The sequence below is a fragment of the Saimiri boliviensis genome, chromosome 10, assembly GCF_048565385.1.
Source record: "Saimiri boliviensis isolate mSaiBol1 chromosome 10, mSaiBol1.pri, whole genome shotgun sequence".
Taxonomy (NCBI): domain Eukaryota; kingdom Metazoa; phylum Chordata; class Mammalia; order Primates; family Cebidae; genus Saimiri; species Saimiri boliviensis.
The window spans coordinates 56,982,647-57,005,786 of record NC_133458.1 but is presented as its reverse complement, the minus strand read 5'-3'; positions in this window follow the sequence as shown (position 1 = coordinate 57,005,786).

Below are 23,140 nucleotides of genomic sequence, written 5' to 3'. Positions count from 1 at the left end.
AAAAATTAATAAAAATGGTTACAATCACAGCAATACGAACAGGAGGAAAGGGGGCCTTAGCAAGTTCAAATTTAAAATAAAGTTGCAGAATACATAAAGCCGAGGGAAGGGTGTCAGCTGACAAAGGGCAGAGAAAACTTCACCTAAAGCATTCTAAATGGGTGCTACACCTGGAGAAGCCATAAAGTAAAGGGGAATTCCAGAAAAACTATGAACTCAGGGAGTGTAAATTGAAGAAGGGCTGGAGTGAGGGTTGGTGCAGTGAAGAGTTGAACTGACTGAAGTCTATAAGGAAGATCCTTTTGTCCAGTACCTCAATACTTGACCTACTCTCACATGTTAAGTTTAAACAAAAATTGTCAGGAATCTTTCTTTTTATTAAAAGTGTCTTAGAAGAACCAGGAAAATCTGCGTGAGGTTAGCATCACAGAGCAGAAACTCCTTCCTTTGGGCATTTAGGGTGCACCTTCGCCATCAGAACTACCGGCTCTGTGACATTCACTCCAAACTGAAGTTATCTGTTAGGAAGTCTCAACTACTTTTCACAGCCCTTAGTCACTTTTTATTGAAAAATATGGACAGATAATAATGGATCATACGATATTTGAAAAAAAGCTTTATCAAAAGCATAGTCAAACAGGTATCAACCTAAAGAAAGAAACTAAGGCAACATTATTGTAAGTAGAGGATTTCTCTGGGCTAAATCTGAGGCCTTCAACTGGAGAGACAGATTCAAATTGCTCTGATTATATGCTTTGATTAGGAACAGTGACAAGTTGGCTTTTAAAAGCAAAATGAAGGGGCAGCTTTTAAGTTGAACATAAACTATTGATTATGTTCATTGTTCTTTGCATTGCAAATTCCAGGAGCATGAAGACAGTGGATGAGGATCATATTGTGCAACTTGTGATAGCATTTTAGGCAATTTATCAGTGAGTATGGAAACTGCAGGGAAGTAAAGAAAGAACTAATTGCCTTGAAACAATTCCCCTCAATGAGGCATGGTTGGGTGGGTTTCCCCAGCCTCATCCAACTGAAGACTCATTCTCATTTCTCTCTGAGTTTGGTAAATTTTCATACTTGACATTCTCCAGACAGCTCTGAGCTCCTTTCTTTTTCCTCACAGGGAAAAATAACCTTGGGGAAAAGAGATAATTTTTAAAAAGAGAAAAAATGAAATATTCTGAATATTACCCTCAGATATATGTGAAGATATTCCATTTGTAAAATAAAATAGAAAACTATGACAAATAGAATAATAGTGAGGTTTTATAACTTAAATATATATTTTCATAAATTAATAATATTACAAAGAAAGGGACAATAGTCGATGATTTCTTATAGAATATAGAATAAAAGTCAAGAAAACAAATACAGAAAATTTAAGAGGAGACAGAATATTCATCCAATAAACTGGCACCTAATTAATAGAAATTTTAAAAAATGAGAATAGAAAACATAGAAAGAAAGAAATTATTTTAAAAATAATGAAGGAAAAGTTTCCAGGACTGAAGGCCACAGACTTGAGCCTTCAAAAGGAAAGGGCATACAAGAGTTGAAAGAATAAATTTTAAAATGACCCATCTAGGTATATAATTTAGAAATTTCATAACATAAAGAACCAAGCTCGTATCTGTGGGAAAACAGCCTGCTGCACGGCAAGAATGACGCCATCTAAAAGCGAAACTGCCATGATAACCAATATTTGACTCCTGTATGCTAAGCTGTTCTGCAGCAACGTCTCTAAGCAACGCCTGGAGCATAGATAACCCCACATAAGCATGCTTATCTAACTGCCCCCCTTGCCCAGCTGCACATGTCTTAACCCTAAAAGCTTGATAACTAAAGGGTTCTTAATGGAGAGTGGGTACAGAGATCCAATCTTGTGGCTGACCTAGAAATTCCTTTGTTCCTAAGTCCCTATTAAATATTTCTTACTGAGAAACTGAATTTGTCAGCCTCTTTCCTTGGCTTCTCAGCTCCCTCAATCTTTGGGGACAGGTTTGTACATACCTGCTTAACACAGAACTTTATCCTGTTTCTCTACTTTGTTTTTGATTTTAATCCCTTGCAATTTACACATTTTCAAAAAATCTTTCTGAATTCTGAATCAAAGTTTATCTTATAAGCTTTTATACCTGATGCTGACCTCTGTCACATGAGGACTTTTGCCAAGAATCTGCCCCAGCCAACATCCCAGCTAAGCGGTCGTGGGCATCTGCATATTGCCTATAACTTATACTCCAATTTCCCTATCACCCCTTTCCAAAATTGCCCTAGATAATCTATTGTGGAGAAAGAGAAAATGTTTTTGTGGAGTGGAAACTTCTAAATAAATTTTGCTGAAAGTTGGGATCTCAAATGAGAGCAAGACTAGGGAAGTTTATTGACAACCGTAAAGATGGTAAAAGAACTCCAAAGATTTACCAAATTCTGAAGGTATGAATCTATATTTCAAGGGGGGAAAAAAAGGCCTGAAACTATGTACACATCTTGCTGTCACAAAATCCAGGGGCCTTGGAGATATGTATTTACATTCCAAAAGATTAAAGTAAGAACACGGGTTCTAATATGGGTTCTTTTTCATTCATGCCTAAGAAGGAAAGACTTTTCTCCATTATTTTTGAAGGGTAGGAGAAGGCAGCTATCTCTTTTGCCCATACAAAAGCAGAGAAAATCAGCTTCTCTCCCTTCTTCTCTTACGATAGAAGTTTGCCTTTCTTTGCGTTATAATCAGGTTTCAACACATTGACCAGGGGTAGCAATCAGAGTAAAGGGAATTACACAATCATTATTTGCTTCTTAAGTCAATAGTAACAATCTATATTTTATCCAGAACACCTCATGCACATTTAAGATAAAATTAATAAAGATTAATATTTAAAGATCAAAGCCTATCCTCACCCTCTTGACTGACTTAAGTCCTCACAACAACTCCAGAGGTTAAAAATCCAAACTCTCAAATGCTATTTATTTATTTTGAGACAGTGTCAAATTCTGTCACTGAGGCTGGAGGACAGTGACATGAACATGGCTCACTGCAGCCTCGACTTTCTGGGCTCAAGTGATCCTTTCACCTCAGCCTCCGGAGTATCAGGGACTACAGGCATACACCACAATGCCTGGCTAATTTTAAAACTTTTTGGAGAGACAAGTTGTCACTATGTTGATCAGACTGGTCTCGTGATCTTGAGCTCAAGCCATCCTCCTCTCTTGGCCTCCCAAAGGGCTGGGATTGTAGGCATGATCCACTGTGCCCCGAAAATGTTACCTTTTTAAGGAGAGAAAAAGGCACTGTTTTTCTATTTGTAATCTACGATAATAACATAATACCTTTCAGAATAAATCTGAGATAACCAAGAAGTAAATTAATGAGTAATTTTTCTCAATGAAAGATGTATAATATTGACTTATTTGGAGAAATACATTTCTAAATGTCATTGATTAAACACAAACGAATGGCTAAAGCCAGAAAATAACATTTCCAGCTGCCTCTAGGCCACGTTTAAGGCTAAAATGAGCTGAATATAATAAATTGTCATTTTATCTCATCACTTCTTCTCTGCCTCCCTGAGTAGAAAGAAATCTACTGTGAAAAGAAAAAAACAAAATATATCAAATATCATTTTGCATTCTTAACCAACAGTAACTGGCTCTTGGCATTTTTGGAGGCAATTAGGATTTAAATTATACTTTCTAATACAGTTTCACTGTAATTTCATTAAGCTTTACAACTGCATGGTGAATATTTATATAATGAAGTTGCCTTCTGCATCATTATTTTATTTCAACCATAAGTATAGATTAGCAAAAGTTTTGAACTACTGGTTGCCATTTTGAGCTTGATATTTTTCTACTCCCTTTGGCCTATGTTTATAGAAAATAAATAATTATCATGCCTGTCATTCCAGCACTTTGTGAGGCTGAGGCAGGAAGATCAAGAGGTCAGGAGATTGAGACCATCCTGGCCAACTTGGTGAAATCCCGTCTCTACTAAAATACAAAAAAATTAGCTGGGTGTGGTGGTGTGCACCTGTAATCCCAGCTATTCGGGAGGCTGAGGCAGTGAGCTGAGATGGTGCCACTGTGCTCCAGCCAGGTGACAGAGAAAGATTCTGTCTCAATAAATAAATAAATAAATAGAGTTGAAGTAATTGCAGTCAAATCATTCAACTTATTACAGATGCAAATTTTGACAAAAATTTAGAGGTAAACCTACATAGAAGATAAATTGGAAGCAACACCCTAAGTCCCAAAGATTTCCTGAATCCATCTTCAGTTTGTCATCCCAATACTTACAGTTTCATTCAGATTTTCCAAAGAGATTTCATTCTTCAATTCAATTATCTCTTTGGTCTATTTGTCTTGCTACCACAACTATCCTAATAATCCCATTTCTAGAAAAATCTGTCTCCTTCCTCTACTCCAAACCCTTGGTTGCCAAGCATTCCTAGGTAGAATCAGAAAGCCTTGAATCTCCTTGTGATTACTAAGATATGCTTTTCTTTTGAATAAGCCCATAATCTGTTTAGAACTCAGTTATTTACTCTAATCAGCCCCCAAAACTCTGATCTCTAAGTAGTTATTTAAAATCCTGAGCACTATCTGCACATCTTTATTTTATGCTCACATTATTACCTTATCTGGTAGTTAGAATCTCCGTTTTTTTTCTCTAGTTAAGTATATGCTCTGTTTTCCAAGATTAGCTGTCTCACTTGTGGTCTTGATTTCATCCTCCTTCACTTCCTCAGGACCTGCTCCATCAAGTATCTTCCCTACCTTTGTGTTTTTATAAAAACCCTCCCCTCTTAAGACTACAGATATTTTCTTTTCTTATAGCCTAAATCTACCCTAGACCATCTGCCAGTCAGACTTGTCTGAAGACTGGGAACCTTCTGATATCTCATGTGGTGCTAAGTGCAGGTCAATCTGTCTTTGTCAAAAACAATGTCCAACAGTAACATTCTAATTGCCTAAATAACAGCTAACCTTCAGTTTAATCTCATTTGGTTCCTCTTTGACATTTTATGTTTTATATTTTAGGCCAATTCTTTCTCACTTTTTATTTTTTTGAGACGGAGTCTTGCTCTATCGCCCAGGCTGGAATGCAGTGGTGTGGTCTCGGCTAATGGCAACCAACGCACCCCAGGTCCAAATGACTCCTATCTCAGCCTCCCGAGTGGCTGGGACTACAGGCACCTGCCACCATGCCCAGCTAATTTTTGTATTTTTAGTAGACATGGAGTTTCATCATGTTGGCCAATCTGGTCTTGAACTCCTGACCTCGTGATCCACTCGCCTAAGCCTGCCAAAGTCCTGAGATTATAGGTATGAGCCACTGCACCTGGCCTCCAATTTATTATTGAAATATTTTCATCCTTGACTACCAAGCACTTTTTTTTTCTGTTGTTCATGCTACTTGTATGACTTCTGGCTTTTAAGTACACTTTATGTAGCACTTTTCTGTTTTTGTTTTTGTTTTTGTTTTTGTTTTAGGCTTTCTCTGAATAATCCCATCAACTCTGTTCTAATAGCACCTGTGAATCAATGAGTGTCAGTTCTTCATCTTTATCTCACTGTCTACCTGGCTCACCGCTTAGGAGAAACAGGGTAACCTTTATTTAGAAACTTAGCCTTGTTAGGGATTTAATTTCCATAAGAAGTTACGTTAGTCCATTCTAGCACTGCTATAAAGAAATACCTGAGATTGGGTAATTTACAAAGAAAAGAGGTTTAATTGGCTCAAGGTTCCACAGGCTGTACAGAAAGCAGGGCTGGGGAAGCCTCAGGAGACTTATAATCATGGCTGAAGGCCAAGGGGAAGCAGGCGCATCTTCACCTGGCCAGAACAGGAATAAGAGAAGAGGGAGCTACACGCTTGTAGAAAACCAGATCTAGTGATAACTCACTATCACAAGAACAGCACCAAAGGGGAAATCCACCCTTATGGTCCAATCACCTCCCACCAGGCCCCACTGCCAACACTGGGAATTACAATTTGACATGAGATTTGGGTGGGGACATGGACCCAAGACATATCAGAAGTCAATCCTGCATTACACAACTATTTTCTATAGCCATCAAGCTACAACATGACTTCACTTAGATAACTGGCAGCTAGAAAATTAGTAATCTATGTATCAGTAAGGAAGAAAAATAAAATACACCATTGTCAAATATTTCTCAATGCTCAGTTGAACAAACCAATAACTACGGAGTATTACCCAGGAGATATGCAGTATCCTCACAGATTCTCAAAAATTTAACCTTTGGATTATGTCAGACCATTAATGATTCTGATGGATTACTGAATTGCTTATTACTTCCCCCTTTTCCCAAATTGCTTTTAGTGAACCATTCTTTTGCATAATAGGTCGGTCCGTATTGAGACATAGTATAAGAAATAGTTCCAGCATACTTATCACAGTTTTAAATTTAAGAATACTGTGGGTGAGAAACACAGTTTTAAAAAGTGAGATAGATTGTAACATTATGATAGAATCTTCAAATTATTAAGAAGAAAAATATACGATTTATTTTCAAAAGCTATACATACCTGTTCTAAATAATAGCTCTCCAGTTTCCTTTTTATAAAAAAAAAAAAAAAAAATCCCATGAAACACATTCTCCATTTGATGTCTCCAGTTAATGGCCTTAAACTGATATCTATTTAAGAATTATGTATATAAATTAATATATTCTATCACATAAGCATCTTAAATAACTCATGTTAATATCACAGAGAAGCTTTGTAAATTCACCCAGCATATACATAACATACTTACAATACATGCTACAGACTGTAAAAACATTATACTCTCTCAAAATGACTCAAAGCAGAACAGGTTTCATTAGGATTTCTTTTTCATTTAACAAATACATTTGCATTTAGATTTCTAATGTCTTCATTAGAAGACTGAAAAATAAATTATTAAAATATTTTCAAACAAATATGTAAAACATCAGAATAATTGGAGGCAATATTACAGAGTGGAATAAATTTGATATGGAAGTTTTTACATATGAATGAATCTCATCATAATTTTGTTACTAATTAGCTAGAATTATTGTTTCACAGAAGCCTTAGGGCTGTAATTTATGTATCTGTAAAAATGAGAGTTATGAATAAAATTAAATTAATATGTCTAAGGTGCAACTAGCACTCCATAAGTTGGTATAGTTTTATCACTCTCAATCATTGGTGGTTAACATATACCTAGGTTAACTTTGCAGTTAGCTGTTCCAAATGTAACTGCTTATTTAGCTATTAAACCCAGTATGTTAGAATATGGTTTCACTTCTAATGGATACTACCAAGAACAACTGGCATGTTTTCTTTGCAAAATGTACATTGAAAGTAGAATCTTATTATATCATTTACTAGACAACTATAGGAAATGCAGTGGTCACAGTTTTAGCTATCACTATGAATAAATGAATTAACTCATGAGATATATTTCATCTGTCTTCATCTATTATGTGAATAGAAGCAATTAACGCTCATGTTTATTTCAAGAGTAACTAATATAGGTGTGAAAGACAAAGAGAAATTTTTAGTTAGTCTAGTTGATAAATTCAGTACTAACTTCTCTGTCATACTTTTGTTTATCCAAAAAATAATGAAGCATATTATAGTAGAACTGTTAATACATATTAATTACAAGGAGTTGAGCCAATATATGAAGGAAAAAGAAAAAGTTAAAAGCAACTATAATTGCACATTAAGATAGTATGATCACTAACATTTTAGTAACTTGCCAGGGAGGCAGTGTTGGATAGTGGCTAAGAGCATCTCCCTGGAGTCAACCTGTCAGTTGAGTTTCAGATCTGTAAAATGCTATTTCAGCCTCCTTCTTTTGTTATTTAGTGTCTGCAACAACAACAAAAAGTGATTTTTTTAAAATAAATTTTAAACTGTTTTGTTCAATTTTCATACTTTATATTTAACCCTGACAATTTTCCCAAAAGCTGTTGTTAAAAATCAGCATTTAGTAGCTACATAGTATTTCCAGCTTATGGATATACCTTAATTGACTTAGTAATTACACTACTATTGAATATTTAGGTTAGTTTTAGTATTCTAATATTATAAATAATTAACTAATTAAATAGACTTTTTAGTCCTGTGTGCAATCAGATTTATAAGTATGTGGTAGTCACTATTCATCTACAAAATCTTTATTCATTGTGGTCTTCATATTTACCTAAGTAAAATTTGAAAAACTACACTTCAAAATTATTGAAATACTAAAATAGTCTCATGCTTTGATATAAAATATCAAAGTTAATTTTATAACAGAGTAACATATCTTTAGGAGAGAATATAAGATTCATAAGTTTTCATATGCTGCTTTAGCATTTAAACACATTCTTGCATATGCCTATACCATGTGTAATTTACTGACATCTTAAGATATTAGATCAGAAAAAATAGGTACATAACAGAGGCGGGGCCACCATTGCCCAGACAGTTCTAACTACGCCCATATAAAAAGGACTACAGGGAAGAGCTCAGGGCAGCTGGGCGGAGCCCACAGCAGCTCAGCAAAGCCCCTGCGGGCAGGCAGTGGCTAGGCCTGCTGCTAGCTGGGCGGGTCCGACCTGAAAAAAAAAAATCAAAAAAGGCAGTAGTGCAACGGAAACTCATAAAGCTCCAACTCCCTGGGACAGAGACAGACAACAGGTGGATAAACCCACAAAAATGGGTAGAAACCAGCGTAAAAAGGATGAAAACTCCCGAAACCAGAACACCTCTCCTCCTAAAAGTGATCACAACTCCTCACCAGTAAGGGAACCAGACCGGATGGAGAAGGAGGGTGATGAAATGACAGAATCAGACTTCAGAAGATGGGTAGTAAGAAACTACAATGAGCTAAAAGAACATGTTCTAACCCATCGCAAAGAAAATAGGAACCTTGAAAAAAGATTGGACGAACTGCTGACGAGAATGGACAGCATAGAGAGGAGAATAAGTGAATTGATGGAGCTGAAAAACGCAACACGAGAACTTCGTGAAGCATGCACAAGCTTCAACAGTCGAATTGACCAAGCAGAAGAAAGGATATCAGAGGTCGAAGACCAACTCAATGAAATAAAAAGAGAAGGCAAGAACAGAGAAAAAAGTGCAAAAAGGAATGAACAAAATCTTCAAGAAATGTGGGACTATGTGAAAAGACCTAATCTACGTCTGATAGGTGTACCTGAATGTGATGAAGAGAATGAATCCAAGCTGGAAAATACTCTTCAGGATATTATCCAGGAAAACTTCCCCAACCTAGCAAGGCAGACCAATATTCAAATCCAGGAAATACAGAGAACACCACAGAGATATTCCTCAAGAAGAGCAACCCCAAGGCACATAATCGTCAGATTCACCAGGGTTGAAATGAAAGAGAAAATGCTAAGGGCAGCCAGAGAGAAAGGACGGGTTACCCACAAAGGGAAGCCCATTAGACTCACAGCAGATCTCTCAGCAGAAACCCTACAAGCCAGAAGAGACTGGGGGCCAATATTCAACATCCTTAAAGAAAAGAACTTTCAACCCAGAATCTCCTATCCAGCCAAACTCAGCTTCATAAGTGAAGGAAAAATAAAATCCTTTGTGAACAAGCAAGCACTCAGAGATTTCATCACCACCAAACCTGCTCTACAAGAACTCCTGAAAGAGGCTCTACACATATAAAGGAACAACCAGTACCAGCCACTCCAAAAACACACCAAATGGTAAAAAAGCAGCAACACAATCAAGAATCTGCATCAACTAACCAACAAAACAGCCAGGTAGCATCAAAATGACAGCATCAAATTCACACATAACAATACTATCCCTAAATGTCAATGGACTAAATGCCCCAATCAAAAGACACAGACTGGCAAATTGGATAAAAAGCCAAAACCCATCAGTGTGCTGTATCCAGGAAACCCATCTTACATGCAAGGATACACAAAGGCTCAAAATAAAGGGATGGAGGAAGATCTACCAAGCAAATGGAGAGCAAAAAAAGGCAGGAGTTGCAATTCTCATCTCTGATAAAATAGACTTTAAAGCAACAAAGATCAAAAGAGACAAAGAAGGACATTACATAATGGTAAAAGGATCACTGCAACAAGAAGAGCTAACGATCCTAAATATATATGCACCCAATACAGGAGCACCCAGATACATAAGGCAAGTTCTTAATGACTTACAAAGAGACTTAGACTCCCACACAATAATAGTGGGAGACTTTAACACCCCATTGTCAATATTAGACAGATCAACCAGACAGAAAATCAACAAGGATATCCAGGACCTGAACACAGACCTGGAACGAGCAAACCTAATAGACATTTACAGAACTCTCCACCCCAAATCCACAGAATATACATTCTTCTCAGCACCACATCACACCTACTCTAAAATTGACCACATAATTGGCAACAAATCACTCCTCAGCAAATGCAAAAGAATAGAAATCATAACAAACAGTCTCTCAGACCACAGTGCAATCGAGTTAGAACTCAGAATGCAGAAACTAACTCAGAACCGCACAGCTTCATGGAAACTGAACAACTTGCTCTTGAATGTTGACTGGATAAACAATGAAATGAAGGCAGAAATAAAGATGTTCTTCGAAACCAATGAGAACGAAGACACAACATACCAGAATCTCTGGGACACATTTAAAGCAGTCTCTAGAGGAAAATATATAGCAATGAGTGCCCACATGAGAAGAAAGGAGAGATCTCAAATTGACACCCTATCATCAAAATTGAAAGAGCTAGAGGAGCAAGATCAAAAAAACTCAAAACCTAGCAGAAGACAGGAAATAACTAAGATCAGAGCAGAACTGAAGGAAATAGAGACACAAAAAACTCTTCAAAAAATCAATAAATCCAGGAGCTGGTTTTTTGAAAAGATCAACAAAATAGACAGACCACTAGCCAGATTAATAAAAAAGAAAAGAGAGAATAACCAAATTGATGCAATAAAAAACGATAAAGGGGATATCACCACAGATTCCACAGAAATCCAAACCATCATCAGAGATTATTACAAACAACTCTATGCACATAAACTAGTAAACCTGGAAGAAATGGATAAATTCCTGGACACCTGCAACCTCCCAAGCCTAAACCTGGAAGAAGCCGAAACCCTGAATAGACCAATAACATGGTCTGAAGTTGAGGCAGCAATAAAGAGCCTACCACCCAAAAAAAGCCCAGGTCCAGATGGGTTCACAGCTGAATTCTACCAGACATACAAGGAGGAGCTGATACCATTCCTTCTGAAACTATTCCAGACAATCCAAAAAGAGGGAATCCTTCCCAAATCATTTTACGAGACAAACATCATCCTGATACCAAAACCCGGCAGAGACTCAACTAGAAAAGAAAATTTCAGGCCAATATCCATGATGAACATAGATGCAAAAATCTTCAATAAAATACTGGCAAACCGATTGCAACAGCATATCAAAAAGCTCATCCACCATGATCAAGTAGGATTCATCCCGGGGATGCAAGGCTGGTTCAACATACGCAAGTCCATAAACGTAATTCACCACATAAACAGAACCAAAGACAAAAACCACATGATTATCTCGATTGATGCAGAGAAGGCTTTTGACAAAATTCAACAACCCTTTATGCTAAAAACCCTCAATAAACTAGGTATTGACGGAACGTATCTCAAAACAATAAAAGCTATTTACGACAAACCAACAGCCAATATCATACTGAATGGGCAAAAACTGGAAGCATTCCCTTTGAAATCTGGCACTAGACAAGGATGCCCTCTCTCACCACTCCTATTCAATATAGTACTGGAAGTTCTAGCCAGAGCAATCAGGCAAGAAAAAGAAATAAAGGGTATCCAAATTGGAAAGGAGGAAATCAAATTGTCTCTATTTGCAGATGACATGATTGTATATCTGGAAGACCCCATCATCTCAGCCCAAAATCTCCTGAAACTGATAAACAACTTCAGCAAAGTCTCAGGATACAAAATCAACGTGCAAAAATCACAAGCATTCCTATACACCAGTAATAGACTTCAAGAGAGCCAAATCAAGAACGAACTGCCATTCACAATTGCTACAAAGAGAATAAAGTACCTAGGAATACAACTAACAAGGAACGTAAAGGACCTCTTCAAGGAGAACTACAAGCCATTGCTCAACGAAATAAGAGAGGATACAAACAGATGGAGAAACATTCCATGTTCATGGTTAGGAAGAATCAACATCGTGAAAATGGCCATACTGCCCAAAGTAATTTACAGATTCAATGCTATTCCCATCAAGCTACCAATGACCTTCTTCACAGAACTGGAAAAAAACACCTTAAACTTCATATGGAACCAAAAGAGAGCCCGCATAGCCAAGTCAATTCTAAGCAAAAAGAACAAAGCAGGAGGCATCACACTACCGGACTTCAAACTATACTACAAGGCTACAGTAATCAAAACAGCATGGTACTGGTACCAAAACAGAGATATAGACCAATGGAACAGAACAGAGGCCTCACAGGAAATACAACATACCCACAACCATCTGATCTTCGACAAACCTGACAAAAACAAGCAATGGGGAAAGGACTCCCTGTTTAATAAATGGTGTTGGGAAAACTGGCTAGCCATGTGCAGAAAGCAGAAACAGGACCCCTTCCTGACACCTTACACCAAAATTAACTCCAGATGGATTAAAGACTTAAACATCAGACCTAATACCATAAAAACCTTAGAAGAAAATCTAGGCAAAACCATTCAGGACATAGGTGTAGGCAAGGACTTCATGACCAAAACGCCAAAAGCAATGGCAACAAAAGCCAAAATAGACAAATGGGACCTAATCAAACTCCACAGCTTCTGCACGGCAAAAGAAACAGTCAGTAGAGTGAATCGGCAACCAACAGAATGGGAAAAAATTTTTGCAGTCTACCCATCTGACAAGGGGCTGATATCCAGAATTTACAAAGAACTAAAGCAGATCTACAAGAAAAAAACAAACAAGCCCATTCAAAAATGGGCAAAGGATATGAACAGATACTTTACAAAAGAAGACATATGGGAGGCCAACAAACATATGAAAAAATGCTCATCATCACTGGTCATCAGAGAAATGCAAATCAAAACCACATTGAGATATCATCTCACACCAGTTAGAATGGCGATCATTAAAAAATCGGGAAACAACAGATGCTGGAGAGGATGTGGAGAAATAGGAACACTTTTACACTGTTGGTGGGAATGTAAATTAATTCAACCATTGTGGAAGACAGTGTGGCGATTCCTCAAGGACCTAAAAATAGAAATCCCATTTGACCCAGCAATCCCATTACTGGGTATATATCCAAAGGATTATAAATCATTCTACTACAAGGACACATGCACACGAATGTTCATTGCAGCACTGTTTACAATAGCAAAGACCTGGAACCAACCCAAATGCCCAACGATGATAGACTGGATAGGGAAAATGTGGTACATATACACCATGGAATATTATGCAGCCATCAAAAACGATGAGTTCACGTCCTTTATAGGGACATGGATGAACCTGGAAACCATCATTCTCAGCAAACTGACACAAGAGCAGAAAATCAAACACCGTATATTCTCGCTCATAGGCGGGTGTTGAACAATGAGAACACATGGACACAGGGAGGGGAGCACTACACACTGGGGTCTGTTGGGGGGAAATGGGGGAGGGGCGGGGGGTGGGGAAAAAAAAAAAAAGAAAAAAAAAAAGAAAAAATAGGTACAATGGCTAAAGATTAGATTTTACAATAACTTCATTCTTTTTGTAGGTATTACTCCAGTGAGGGAATTTTAAAAATATTAAATGGGTCATTAGATGTATAATGTCATGTTAATTATTTTCTATTCTTTTGGAATCTATTATTTAAATATTAGTTTATGTAATACATAGCTCTTATATATGCTACCCTATGTATTCAGAATGCCAATTCTTACGCACATTCTACTCACCATATTTACCTGATAAATAAAATATATATGCTCTTTCTCATTAAGGTCTCAGCTTCTTTTTTACCTATTCTGTACAGCCTTTATCTTTTTCCCTATTCTGTGCAGACTTCTTCATTCTTATTCTCCAGAAGAATTTGTCATTCTTTCTGATTTTACCTTTCCCTTTGAGTATCTGCACATGGCTCTTATTATGCTGGATAGTAAGCTATCTCCCCTACATTCTCTTGAAATTATGAGTTCCTTGAAGGCAGAGTCCATGTTGAATATTTAAACATATCACTAAGCACTCAGCAACTTAAGCATCTTTGCACTTAGCACTTACTTCATTTTGTATATTTAGCACCTAGCACAATTCTTAGCTTAGATCTTGCAGTGAATGAATGAACCCACATTCTACTGATATTTAAAAAGAATCGTATTTGTAATTTGCATGCCCTCTAATACCAAGGATTAAGAGGACTTTACCACACAGAGGATATCATTTGAGGTGCAGTTGTTTCCTTTTTATCTTATCTATTTCATAGACCTAGTTCTCAAAAACATATTGAGAAATGAATGTAAAATGACAATTGGCAATCTTGCAAAACTGGTATTTTTAAAAATTTATCCTTGGCACAGAGAAAATTGTGATCACAACCTGTCACCATACTAAACATAATTTTTATGATGGTGAACACAATATATTTGGTGGGGAATAATTTTAGGAAGACAAAAATCATCACCCTGATTTCTTAAATGAGAACGGAAAATTTTCTCTGCCATCCCCAATATATCAAGGTTATCTACAGAAATTTTTTTAGAGATATTGTATGTGCTAGGGATATTTTTATTTCTAGGGCTACCACAGTGATAATTACACACAGTACAAATTCAAAACTACATTTTTAGAAAACAAATTTAAACTCAGAGAAAGTTTAGAAAATATTGAAGGAAAATACACCTAAGCATCTATATCTCTGGTGAAGACTTATTTTAATTATATTCTAGCAAACTCATGTAATTTTTTGAAAAACAAAATATGGAAATAGGGCTTGGCTTTGGGATAATTTATTAAGAAGTTGAAGGTGACGGAAAAGCATCTCTTCTCCTTTTCTCACCAACATACATTGCTTGGCCTCTGACTCAGAGACCCCAATGTCTATTTCTGTCAAGATGCTTTTGATAACTAATAATTCTGGACCCCCATAAAGTGTTTTCACTGTGGTAGAGATGTTTTGAAGAGGAGGTGTCATGAAAATGTAAAAAGTTTACATCATTAATTGCACGTTTTCCCTTGAGTTTGGCAGCTATAGATGGGGTTGTTATTTGGAAAGGGAATCATTGTTATTCTTAAAGTGCATTCTGTAGCTCCTCATATGTTTAGGCTACCTTGTAGATTGGCATTTTGGGAAAATTTTTCTTTTTCAAACAATATTCTCCTTCTATAATAAATATCATTCCTTCCTTTGTTTTGAACTGGCTGGAACCAGTGATAGAAAGAAGCAAGTAGAATAGAACAAATGTTGACACAGAATATTGTTTACATTTTTTAATAATCTAATTTTAAAAATCTTTAAGAAACAGGATATTTATATATCACCAAAAAAATGACTCATGCATGTAGGGTATATGTTATCATTATTCCCATTTTACAGATGAATCTACTAATATTCAAATCATTCAATGAAGTCAGGTAAGAGAAGGAACTAGGCCTAGAATCTAGGTAGTTTGCTTTCAAATTCCATGTTCTTCCTCACCCTTCCAAAAACTAAAATAAAAGAAAGAAAGAAAGATCTGCAGGCCTCAAAGGAAACAGCAAATAAACCAGTCAACATTGAACATGCTTTTGTCTAGGTTGAACCACGCCTCTTGCACATGCAGTTGCAAAGGTTTAAACAAAGAAATAAGCCACACAGGACTAACACCATTCTAAGAGGAAGTGTTGAAAAGTCCTCTTGGTAGCCACAGAACAGTAGGGGTTCCCAATAACCTAGTAAGAGCAAAATATTTTCAGGGCAGTCATAAGCACAGTCAGGTTCTTAGAAGAGGTAAGCAGTTACATTTGACCTGAAGCTGGGGAGACTATGGCCTGAGCTAACCTAAGTTTATTTCTACTGCGATGACTTGAATGCTTGTAGTCTCTCACTCCCCACTTTGCTACTACATACACTCCGACTGCATTACCTACTGTGTATAATCAGGAAAGTATACAATAAACTGGGCTTTGCACACGTGCAGGAAACACCAAATGCTCAAAAGCGATCTTCCAGCTATTTGTCTTTGACTCCACTGATAACTGCACTTTGCTTTTATTTCTTGCATTCAATTTTACTTGCCCATTCTTGAATAGATATTAACAAAAATTAATAATTTACCCTAAAACTACTTGAAAATGTCATGGTGTTCTTAAAATGCATTGCATAGAAGAATGCGGAGAAAAATATTTTTAGAACAGGAGTTTCCAAACTCTGGGCTATGGACTAGTACCAGTCCATGGCCTGTTTGGAACTGGGCTGCGCAGCAGGAGGTGAGCAGAAGGCTAGGGAGCATTATGGCCTGAGCTCCGCCTCCTGAAAGGTCAGTGGTGGCATTAGATTCTCATAGGAGTGTGAACCCCACTGTGAACTGTACATGTGAGGAGTCTAGGCTGTGCACTCCTTGTTAAAATCTAACTAACGCCTAATTATCTGTGGTGGAATAGTTTCATCCTGAAACCATCCCCCTCACCCCTACCCCAATCCGTGGAAAAAAACTGTATTCCATGAAACCAGTCCCTGGTGCCAAAAAGGTAGGGGCCCACTGCCTTAGAGCATGTTAAATTATTCTGTAAGCTGTATTTTTTTAAAAAACTGATTTCTAGGATTTAATACAAATAAAATATAATTGTGTGCAAATAATTTAATAAATAAGCTATCATACATTTTGACTGAAGAATTCAGAGACAGAAAATACATTCCATTTTTCCATGTGGAATATACTAAAATGCATGCCGATTTCAGTTATGACAAATTATTCCTTTGGAAGCAATGTATATTATACATGTGTATGTAGAATTAATATAGCTTCACAGACTGCAAGAACATCAATATTTTCTACCACCAGATGGCAGAAATAAAGCTATAGTATTTTAGAATCTAAAGATTCAGATTATACACAGAAAAAACTAACTGCAGTCTCCATCCTGATTTTATTTTTAGTTGAACAGACAGAAAAATACATTGCAGCAAAATTTTGCTATGTGTTAAATTTTAAGAAAAAATTTTTTTGATTAACAAAATTTTTTCAATTGAATGGGCTGCCAACTCATTATTTTTCTGTTAGTTAGATCATGTTGCTTTCTAAAAGAATCACTTTTAAAAAGAAGCTACTACCAGATTTGGACATTAAAAGAATTTTCTTTCTAATCAACACTTCCTTTGGAAGGCATTCTAAATCCATACAACCTCTTCTAAGTTGTGCACACTCTCCTTGCTCTACTTTTCCAACATTTTATCTTTCTTAATTTTTCAAAAACTGATCAGTTGTCCATGCTCCCCTGAACTGCTCTAGATTGTGGGGTTTGCTTATGTCATCCTGTTACATATGCTAATATGGCTTCTTGTGATCTTGAATACTGGCAACAGAGGTTTAACTTTGGTTTCTTCCACTAATTTTTATGTATTAGTAGTAGTGAAATAATCATAAAATAATAATAATAACAATAAAAAGTAAATGTCCATATAACATATATTAAGAACTTTGATTCTAGAAATCTGAAATTATTCTCTGATATGGTTAGGCTGTGACCCCACCCAAATCTCACCTTCAATTGTAATAATACCCACATGTAAAGGGTGGGGCCAAGTGGAGATAATTGAATCGTGGGACAGTTCCCCCATACTGTTCTTTTGGCAGTGAATAAGTCTCACGAGATCTGATGGTTTTATACATAGGCATTTCCCTCCACAAGCTCTCTCTTGCCTGCCACCATGTAACAGGTGCTTTTGTTTCTCCTTTGTCTCCTGCCATGATTGTGAGGCCAACCATGTGGAACTGTGAGTTCATTAAACTTCTTTCCTTTATAAATTACCCAGTCTTGGTTATGTCACTATTAGCAGTATGAAAACAAACTAATACATTCTCATTCCAGTCATATAAGGATTTTGATATTTCAGTGGTTTCTTCTTACCTTCTGTAAGAGATGTTGTGAAAGAGATTCCTAGTTAACAAAAATAAATGACCTTTATAAGGTAGAATATTTGATTATCTTTTAGATTAGCTGGGATTTTAAATATCTTTAGTGTAATAGTATCTAATTAATGTAAATTTATTAATTATTTCTTAATAATTAATCATATAATTTGTAAGCAGAATAACGTTGAAAGTTTACTTGGTGCCAAAACATGTTCTTAGCCTTATGGAACAGCTTAATTAAAAAAAAAATTATAACAACCTATGAGACAAGTACAATGAATGTCCTGATTTTACACATTTGAAAGGTGAGTCATATTTAAGTTACATAACTTTCCCAAAACCCCACAGGTAATATAAAGCTGGGCCATAATTTCTACCCAGGAAGTCAGATTCTACAGCTGATGCCCTTAAACATTACACTATGCACTTGAACTACCATATTTGATAAAAAGTATAACATCATCCTGATACCAAAACCTGGCAGAGACTCAACAAGAAAAGAAAGCATCAGGCCAATATCCATGATAAACATAGATGCAAAAATCTTCAATAAAATACTGCAAACTGATTGCAACAGCACATCAAAAAGCTTATCCATCACAACCAAGTAGACTTCATCCCAGGGATGCAAGACTGGTTCAACATACACAAGTCTAGAAACGTAATTCACCACATAAACAGAACCAAAGACAAAAATCACATGATTATCTCAATAGATACGGAGAAGGCCTTCCACAAAATTTAACAGCACTTCATACTAAAAACTCTCAATATACTAGGTATTGATGGGATGTATCTCAAAATAATAAAAGCTATTTACAACAAACCCAGCCAATATCATACTGAATGAGCAAAAACTGGAAGCATTCCCATTGAAATCTGGCACTAGACAATGATGCCCTCTCTCACCACTCCTATTCAATATAGTATTGGAAGTTCTAGCCACAGCAATCAGGCAAGAAAAAGAAATAAAGGGTATTCACTTAGGAAAGGAGAAAGTCAAGTTGTCTCTATTTGCAGAAGACATGATTGTCTATTTAGAAGACCCCATTGTCTCAGCCCAAACTCTCCTTAAGCTGATAAGCAACTTCAGCAAAGTCTCAGGATAAAAAATCAATGTGCAGAAATCACAAGCATTCCTATACACCAATAACAGACTTAAAGAGAGCCAAATCAAGAACAAACTGCCATTCACAATTGCTACAAACAAAATAAAATACCTAGGAATACAACTAACAAAGGATGTAAAGGACCTCCTCTTTAAGGAGAACTACAAACCACTGCTCAAGGAAATAAGAGAGGACACAAGTAGATGAAAAAACATTCCATGTTCATAGTTTGGAAGAATCAATATTGTGAAAATTGCCAAAGTGCCCAAAGTAATTTATAGATTCAATGCTATTCCCATCAAGCTACCTGTGACCCTCTTCACAGAACTGGAAAAACCACCTTTAACTTTATATGAAACCAAAAGAGAGCCCACATAGCCAAGTCAATTCTAAACAAAAAGAACAAAGCTGGAGGCATCACGCTACCTGATGTCAAACTGTACTACAAGGCTACAGTAATCAAAACACCATGGTACTGGTACCAAAACAGAGATACAGACCAAGGGAACAGAACAGAGGCCTCGGAGGCAATGCCACACATCTACAACCATCTGATCTTTGACAAACCTGAGAAAAACAAGCAATGGGGAAAAGATTCCTTCTTTAATAAATGGTGTTGGGAAAACTGGCTAGCCATGTGCAGAAAGAAGAAACTGGACCCCCTCCTGAAACCTTACACTAAAATTAACTCCAGATGGATTAAAGATTTAAACATATGACCCAACACCATAAAAACCCTAGAAGAAAACCTAGGCAAAACCATTCAGGACATAAGCATAGGCAAGGACCTCATGACTAACACAACAAAAGCACTGGCAACAAAAGCCAAAATAGACAAATGGGATCTAATTAAAATCCAGAGCTCCTGCAGAGCAAAAGAAACAATCATTAGAGTGAACCAGCAACCAACAGAATGGGAAAATTTTTGCCATCTACCCATCTGTCAAAGGACTTATATCCAGAATCTACAAAGAATGAAAACAGATTTACAAGAAAAAAACAACCAAACCCATTCAAAAGTGGGCGAAGGACATGAACAGACACTTTTCAAAAGAAGACATATATGAGGCCAATAAACCTATGAAAAAATGCTCATTATCACTGGTCATTAGAGAAATGCAAATCAAAACCACATTGAGATACCATCTCACACTAGTTAGAATGGCAATTATTAAAAAATCTGGAGACAACAGATGCTGGAGAGGATGTTGAGAAACAGGAACACCTTTATACTACTGCTAAGAGTGTGTATTAGTTCAACCATTGTGGAAGACAGTGTGGCAATTCCTCAAAGACCTAGAAATAGAAATTCCATTTGACCCAGCAATCCCATTACTGGGTATATATCCAAAGAATTATAAATCATTCTATTATAAAGACACATGCACATCTATGTTCACTGCAGCACTGTTTACAACAGCAAAGACCTGGGACCAACCCAAATGCCCATTGATGATAGGCTGGACAGGGAAAATGTGGCACATATACACCATGGAATACTATGCAGCCATAAAAAATGATGAACTTGTGTCCTTTGTAGGGACATGGATGAATATGGAATCCACCATTCTCAACGAACTGACAAAAGAACAGAAAATCAAATACCGTATGTTCTCATTCATAGGCAGGTGTTGAACTATGAAAACACATGGACACAGGCAGGGGAGCATCACATACTGGGGTCTGTTGTGGGGGACTAGGGGAGGAACAGTGGGGGGTAGGAAGTTGGGGAGGGATAACATGGGGAGAAATGCCAGATATAGGTGACAGGGATGGAGGCAGCAAACCACATTGCCATGTATGTTCCTATGCAACAATCCCACAAGTCTGATGCATCTTCTAAGTGAGGTGTAGCTACATAGTATAATAAAAACGTTTTTAAATGGTGAAATCTTCTACTTATTAAAATTCATTTAAACATAAAAATGCCAATTTGTACATGCATTCTTAGAAGTCAATTCCTTACATAAAACATAATATATATGTTTGGGTAAAACAAAAATCTTTCATACTTCAGAGATTTACAGTCCTTCCATGGAAAATGAAGTAATAGTCATCCTTTGTCTCTTCAAAGAATCAACAGAAATTGAGTATTTCTAAAAATGAGATTATGTGTATGTTTAATGGCCTGGAACTTTAATTTATTAAGCAAATAATAACAGTTGACTCTTGAACAAACATTCCGTGTTTCTCCCACAATGCTAAGTGCTCCATAGTCATTATTTAAGATATTTTGTGTACAAACCAAAAAGGTACAATACTCACTTTATACATGAGCATGCAGAGGTTGAGAGAGATAAAGTCATATAATCAAGGTGACACAAATAGGAAAGCTGTAATCCACATTCAAACTGAATTAGAAATTATCTCAGGGCAATATGTATAGTTTGATAGGCCCACCATTAAGTATCAAGGCACTTCTGTTTTAAAAACTAAAATTATTGATTAGATGAGAAAACATTACTTAATGTTTTCTTCTTGACACCTCTCATCCTTACTCCTCACACCAAGCTAGAGATAATAAGCATTGCCTCTCAAAGTCACAAAAATGTATCAGCTTAAAAATATAACTAAGAAACAATTATTCAGAGATTGATGAAAATAAGAAAATGTTATTTTTTTCATAAAAGGTGCTTCTTACTGGACAGTAAATTGCTTGGAGAAAAAGTGAAAGTAAACGAGAGTTAATATATAATTTCAACTAAAGATAGTTCCCTCTACTCTGTGTAATTAAGCCAAAAAGGATTTTAAATCAAGGTTATCCACAATGAATATAATTCACTTGTTGATACTCAAGAATTAAACATTTTATGATTACTGTTTTACAGACAAGCGAACAAGAACAGGCGGACTTTCACAGTAGAGTACAATAGGTCAGCAGCAGGTTAAAAAAACAGTTTTCTGACTTCCCTTAGTTGGATTAGTGTGTTAAACATTGTGAACAGATCAACGCATTACTGCAGAACATTTAAAAGGCTGATATCCTCTCTATTTTCTGAAAAACATTCCTTGTATGAGGTTAAAATTCATTTTAAATTTTGCCTTACTATCAAGTCACACTCTGAATTTAATAAATATATCTTTGGAAATTTAAGACAGCAATGCTGATACACGTTGAAAAAATAAACATTGACATTAGTTTGAAGAGGCCTTTGAACATCAGGGTCAGAATTTTAAGGCAACACATTTAAGATGTTTTAGTAAGATAAAAAATATTACTAGAGCTGCAATTTTTGAAAAAAGTCTTATTCTCCAGTATGTAAATGACATAGTATTTCTGCTTACAGAGCAGAAATAGAATTAAGGCAGGTTTGAATCTTAGTAGAGATGTCAGGAATTAAAAAGAGAAAATGAAATAATAGAAAGTGTATTGTGGATACGCAGGGGGTAGGAGAGGTGACAGTTGCACAAAGACAAAGGTGTATACTTCCTAGCTGTGCCACAAAATTGAACTGCAGTTGTGTTTTAGGTAACGTAACTGGAGCTTGATGCTCCTAAGGCTGAATTTTGAAGAGAAATTAATCACTGCAAAATAATATAATCTACCACATTTGGTTTAAAAAATCTGTTTTGCTTTTGCAAGCTTCTTGAGGATACAATCAACCAAGATACACTTTAAATTAAAGCAGATATATGGATAAAACAGAAAAAATACAAGGATATTCATAAATACATTTCTATTAAGAATTATACTGGGGCATCTGGCCAACAGAGTAAGGCAATAAAAAGAAATAAGTATCAAAATGCAAGAACCAAAACTAATACCATTTGCAAAGGATGTTATTTTCTACATTAACACACATAAAAAAGAAATATTAATCATGAGAGAGTTCAGCAATTTTTCTAGTTATATAAAAAAATAGATATACTAATTTCTGTTTACCAGCAAAAAAATCATATTAATAAAATT